The following is a 6,554-nucleotide window of genomic DNA, read 5'->3' on the forward strand; positions in this document are numbered from 1 at the left end:
GAGAGAGAGAGAGAGAGAGAGAGAGAGAGAGAGAGAGAGAGAGAAAGAGGGAGAGAGGAATGGAGGGAGAGAGAATGAAAGACCCCCAGAACTGGGGAGATCCTTACTCAAGTCGCGGGATGACGCGACCACCCAATGACTCACGAGAGACTGAACTTGCTGTAATCACATGAGGTTTATTCCAGATCTGGGGTCGAACTCATAGCCTGGCAGGCTAGAGGGGTTCAACCACGAGCACGAGGAGTAAGTGGTATTTAAAGGGAAAAAAACACAAACTGGGGGGGGGGGTGAAGGGGTTACCAGGGAAACAAGAGAACAATGCAAAATTCCAAAGGAACCCACTACCTAGCTGAGTCAGGTCACAAGGAAGTCATCCTGCACACTCATTGTCTAGAGGAATGTGGTTTGGTCAACGCTATCTTCTTAATAGCTGACCGCTCCTAGGACTAATTAGATAACTTATATCCTGTTGTTCAGTCAATGCTATCTTTTTAATGGCTGACTGTTCTTAGGACTAATTAGATAATTTATATCCTGTTTCTTATCCTGGGCCCTAGCCGGAGGGGGCCTCAGTGACCTGACCAGTCCACATTTCTGGCTTGATAAAGAGACTTCCTAATGCATCTTCTATTAACATGTTTTTTTCCCAAATTTCTAAGTCTCCCAGTCTTTCAAGAGCACAAAGGAAAGGAGGGACACAAGGAAGGAGGGAAGGAAGGACTGAGGGAAGAAGGAAGAAAAAGGAAAGGCAGGAATGAGATCACCTAATATACTTGAATGTATGGTGGGGAAGTTTCTATTTCAGAAAGATTTGGTTTGAGACTAGATCAAACAGGTAAGTACAAAGTTATAAAATTAAAAACAAATGCTATATTTAACCCACAGAAAAAGATTTTTTTAAATTACAGTATACTACACATATTCTTCAACTGTGGATAACATTTATGTGGTTATAAGAAACATAAGTATTGACTTATCAAACATATAATGATAGAAGTGCAATAAGACATTATATATGTGGAGGAGTGAGAGGTACAAAAGCATCACATGTTCCAAAGTGGAAGTTGGCATGACGCATGCTGTGGTTTACATGTAAGACATCCTCTATGGAGTCGCATGTCTGAACTAGCTGATAGTACTGTTTGGAAAGGTGGTGGGGCCTGAATGGAGGATGTGTGTCAATGGATCTGCCCTTAGGGCTCTAGTTCCAGACTCAACTTCCTGTTCACTTCCTCTGCTTTCTGAGTCAGAACACAGTGGGACCAGTCACCCACCTGTTCCTGCCACTGTGCCTGATGTTTATAAAAAGATAAAGAGAAATAGAATATGTTTTATAGAGGAGCAGTCAGGTATGGGGGAAGGGGATGTCTCAGCAGGCCCATGCCAAGGCATCCCTTCCCCCTGAGGCACCAGCCACATGATGGTATAGTATAGAATAGAGTTTATTCAGGGAATGGAGAGGGGAGTTAAAAGGGTAGTAGAGGCAGAGAAAGGCAAAGAAAGAGTAGAGAAGTAGAGGCCAGCCATGACCACATGCATGTGGAAGGGGGTGGGAGGAGGAAAGTAATGGGAAAGAGAGAGCAAGATCAAGAGAGAAACAAGAGAACAAGAGAGAGAGGAGGGGGTAAGCAGCCCCTTTTATAGTGGGTCAGGCCTGCCTGGCTGATGCCAAGTAACTGTGGTATATAGTTTAGACAGAATGCTGACAGAGCCTTCCTTGTCTGCTGCATGTCCTCCCCACAATGATGGACTGCTCCTCTCGGGAACTCTCACACGACATAAGCCCTTTCTCCACTAAGCTGCTTCTGTCAAGATAGTTTGTCACAACAAAACAGTGATTAACCCGGTGCTATCAAGACATACAGAAAAAGTAGAGGTATAGATACAATTAAAATACACTGTATGAAATTCTCAAAGAATAGGATCATTTTTTTTTTTTAAAGAGAAGAAATACACAAAGAGCTGGAGAAATGGCTCAATATAAGAACACAGTGGTGTTCTTGCAAAAAGTCTTGGTTTGGTTCCCAGCACTCACACATGAGCTCACAACTGTCTGCAATTCCAGTTTTAGGGGATCCAGTTCTCTCTTCTAACCTCTGTGAGTACTAGAAATGAACACGGTGCACATGCATACATGCCAACCAAAAACTTACACACATAAACTAAAAATAAATCTTTTTAAAATACACAAATATGTTATCTACAAATATGACAGCATATAGCAAGAAAACTGTTTCCAGTCAAAATTAGAAGCTAAGAGAGGGGCTGGAGAGATGGCTCAGTGGTTAAGAGTGCTGACTGCTCTTCTGAAGGTCATGAGTTCAAATCCCAGCAACCACATGGTGGCTCACAACCATCCATAATGAGATCTGATGCCCTCTTCTGGAGTGTCTAAAGACAGCTACAGTGTACTTACATATAATAAATAAATCTTTAAAAAAAAAAAAAAGCTAAAAGAAAATAGTCTTAGATTTTTTCCTTACATTCCCTATTTTACTACTTCAATTTGATAATTATGATAGAGCACTTAAAAATGATTTTCCTTAAGAATTTTAACAGGTTATTCGAATAGGAACAGCACAGTTATTATTAAAATAGTAATCTTTTGATTCCTGAAAATTAAACAATAAATTTAGCTTTTGTGAGTTTCTGTTTCATATATTTAGACATCAGCACAAAAATATTCTTAAACATGGAGAGAAAAGGAACAAAGATCTCCTCTCATGAATAATGTGTTAATGCTCAATATTTTGATGCCAAACATGCAATGCAAAACAAAATGTATTCTGAGTCTATTTTCTCAGTGATGGCTACAGCATAGAATTGCTGCATCGTGTAGGCTTCGCCTAAAGCAAGTAGTACTTCAGTTTATCGATCTTCTTCCCACTCTTTCACGAAGCCTAAGACTACCTCAGCTATACTATATATACCCCATAGACTCTTGAGAGTCATTGTCCATTTATTTTGGAGCTGGAGAAGCTCCTTGGTTTTTTTTTTTTAAATAAAAGTGAAACAATAAAATTAAATTTTAGGTTTAATCCATGGGGAGACAAACTTGAAGTCTTCTAAACCTGATCCTTGACTATTCCCACCTCAACAATCCAATAAAGTATATGTGCATTCTCCAAATTGAAATTTTAAAGTAGCTTCCATTCTGGTTTTATAAAAAAGTCATGCCACAATTCTGCTACTCAATACTGACTGATCCAAAACTTTGTTTCTTGTCATGATTTAATGGGTAGGTGATAAAAGGTTCACTTTTACTCATAGTCAGAGAACTAGTTGTCATGGGTGCATGACTTTTAAACCCAACAGAACAGCTTACACCAAATTGTTCTATGATAATGTCCTGACAGCTTGGTTTGAAAGCTCTAACAAACACCTATACAATGCACTTTATAATGTCCTATCAAGAAATACAGCATTGATGGTGAGGTTGTGGAGAAAGAGGAAGACTCCTTCATTGCTGATGGGATTGCAAGCTGACACAACCACTCCGGAAATCAGTTTGGCAGTTCCTCAGAAAATTGGACATAGTACTACCTGAGGGCCCAGCTATACCATTCCTAGGCATATACCCAGAAGATGCCCCAACATGAAATAAGGACACATGTTGCACTATGTTCATAGCAGCCTTATTTATAATAGCCAGAAGCTGGAAAGAACCCAGATGTCCCTCAACAGAGGAATGGATACAGAAAATGTGGTCCATCTACACAATGGTCTAATCACTACTCAGTGATTAAAAACAATGAATTTATGAAATTCTTAGGGAAATGGATGGATCTGGAGAATATCATCCTGAGTGAGGAAACCCAATCACAAAAGAGCATACATGGTATGTACTCACTGATAAGTGGATATTAGCCCAGAAGCTCAGAATACAAAGATACAATCCACAAACCACAAGAAACTCAAGAAGAAGGAAGACCAAAGTGTGGATATCAATCCTTCTTAGAAGGGGGAACAAAATACCCATGGAAGGAGTTGCAGAGACAAACTATGGAGCAGAGACTGAAGGAGGGACAATCCAGAGACTGCCACATCTGAGAATCCTTCCCATATTCAATCACCAAATCCAGACACTATTGTGGATGCCAGCAAGTGCTGGCTGACAAGAGCCTGATATAGCTGTCTCCTGAGAGGCTCTGCGAGTGCCCGACTAATACAGAAGTAGAGGCTCAGAGTCATCCATTGTGCTGAGCACAGGGTCCCCAATGGAAGAACTAGAGCCCCTTAGGATGTGTCCCTTAGGATATATTGAACACCTGGTCTCTGGCCAGAGCAGAGAGCATTGAGATAAACAAGCCTTAGTTGGAAAAGCTGTGTGCCTCTAGTTTATGATGCAAGCTGGCATGATTTCTCATACCTATTATGCCTTGCCACATAGCTGATGCTGATTGGGAGCAGGGAAAGTATTTAACCCACAAGGGCTGGGGGCTGGAGGAGTATTGAGTATGTATGTAGAGATAGTAAGTATGTAGAATTGGGGCTGGTAATGGGATAGGAGAGAAGATGTAAAGATAAAAGTAAGATGTAAGGATAGATGTAAGATGTAGAATTAGGAATAAGTATGTAACTAATAAGATGTAACTAATAAGCCGGGCGTGGTGGCGCACGCCTTTAATCCCAGCACTTGGGAGGCAGAAGCAGGTGGATTTCTGAGTTCGAGGCCAGCCTGGTCTACAGAGTGAGCTCCAGGACAGCCAGGGCTATACAGAGAAACCCTGTCTAGAAAAACAAAAAAAACAAACAAACAAACAAAAAAAAGATGTAACTAATAAGATGAAAGTAGTAATAAGTAAGATGTAAGAAGAAGAAAAGCTTGCTAGAGAAGAAGTAAAAATGAAGGTTCCTTATTAAACTGCATGGAGAAGGGCTCGGTGTTTGCCTCCTTATTTCCGTGGGACTCGAAAAGGCACCTGACAAGGATGAACAACAATATGAACTACCTAGTGCCCTCAGAGCTCCCAGGGACTAAACCACCAAGCAAAGAGTACACATGGTGGGACTCATGTCTCCAGGTGCATATGTAGCAGGGGATGGTCTAGTCGGTCATCAATGGGAGGAGAGGCCCTTGGCCCTGTGAAGGTTCTATGCCCCGGTGTAGGGGAATGCCAGAGCCAGGAAGCGGGAGAGGTGGGTTGGTGAGCAGGGAGAGTGGGGAGGGGACAGGGCTTTTTTTCGGAGGGGAAACCTGGAAAGGGGATATCATTTGAAATGTACATAAAGAAAATATCTAATAAAAAGAAAAAAGAAAAAAAAGAAATCCAGCATTGATTTATTATAAACCACCTGATTCTGAAATATTTTCCTAAAACCAAAAAACCACCTCACTTTAGTAGATGGTAAGCATTTTCCCAATGCTGAGCATGTTACCAGATGCTCTCAGGCAGGGAGAGAGTCGCCCAGAAGGCTGCACTATGCCCTCCAGCCAATGACCTAGCACAGCCCCAAAGCTCCACCCAGCATACACCCTGTGAAGATAACCAACAACAGCTTCTCTTTTTCCCATTTGCCTTTTGATTCTGATGACCTATGAACCCACGATAAAAACCATACAAGTGTCAGTGTTCGATATTTCTCAAAGAAAGAAGGAAAGATCACGGTGGAGGTTAAAGGAGCAGACTTCACTGGACCTTGAGGGGCTGTCAAAGAAACAGAGGTGAAAATTAAAGGAAAGATTGATGTGTGAGCAGAGGGTTTTAAAAGCTCTTTTACATTTAAAGTGAATTATAAATATTACATAGGATTGACCAAAACCACAAGAAGAGAGTAGAAACTTGTCATGAATCCTAGGAGATCTGAAGGGACTGGATCCGAGGTGAAGGAAGAATGTGTTTCCACAGATGATAGATAACTATAGTGTCACTGGCTAAGCTACTGCTACCAATACAAAATGCTAATTTCCCACCTTTTTTCTAAAAGTTGTATACAAATGTTCACAGTAGAGTTTCTATTAATCAGGAGAAGCTAGGCTGTGCTGCAAAGGGAAGTTCTAATGTGCCTGTAATGAAGGGGTTAATTTCTCTTGTGGAAAGTCCAAAGTGTCAGGAGTGAGAGGAATCACACTGATGGAAGAAAATGGCTGCCAGGATTTGTGCGAAGGGGGAGGGAAGGGCCACACACGGCAAGAGATGTCCTCAAGGTCAAACCTCAAGTTGACCGCATCATTTCACTTCTAGCATAGTCCACTAACTGCTGCCCTCTGACCCGCCCAGAACTGAGACTGGGCAGTTCAATCTGCCTTTGAGTACAGTCAGAAATACGAGACTGTGTGCAAGAAGTCAGCTGTGCCAGTGACGTCATTACAGACATGAATTACCACGACAACAGACTACATTGTCTGCAAGGATCAATTCATCTCTAGTAGAGTCATGTGCATTTTAGGATATAGTTTTACCCAAGATTCCCCTTGCCATATTTCACAATCACTTTCTACATATGCCCACTTCTAATTTTTTCATAAAGTCTTGGTTATCTTGCTCTTAATTTTTATCAACTATTTTAAATTCATCAGGAATGAAACGAAACAAAATGTAAGCCAACTACAA

Source organism: Mastomys coucha, unplaced genomic scaffold (genome assembly GCF_008632895.1).
Source record: "Mastomys coucha isolate ucsf_1 unplaced genomic scaffold, UCSF_Mcou_1 pScaffold22, whole genome shotgun sequence".
Classification (NCBI taxonomy): Eukaryota; Metazoa; Chordata; class Mammalia; order Rodentia; family Muridae; genus Mastomys; species Mastomys coucha.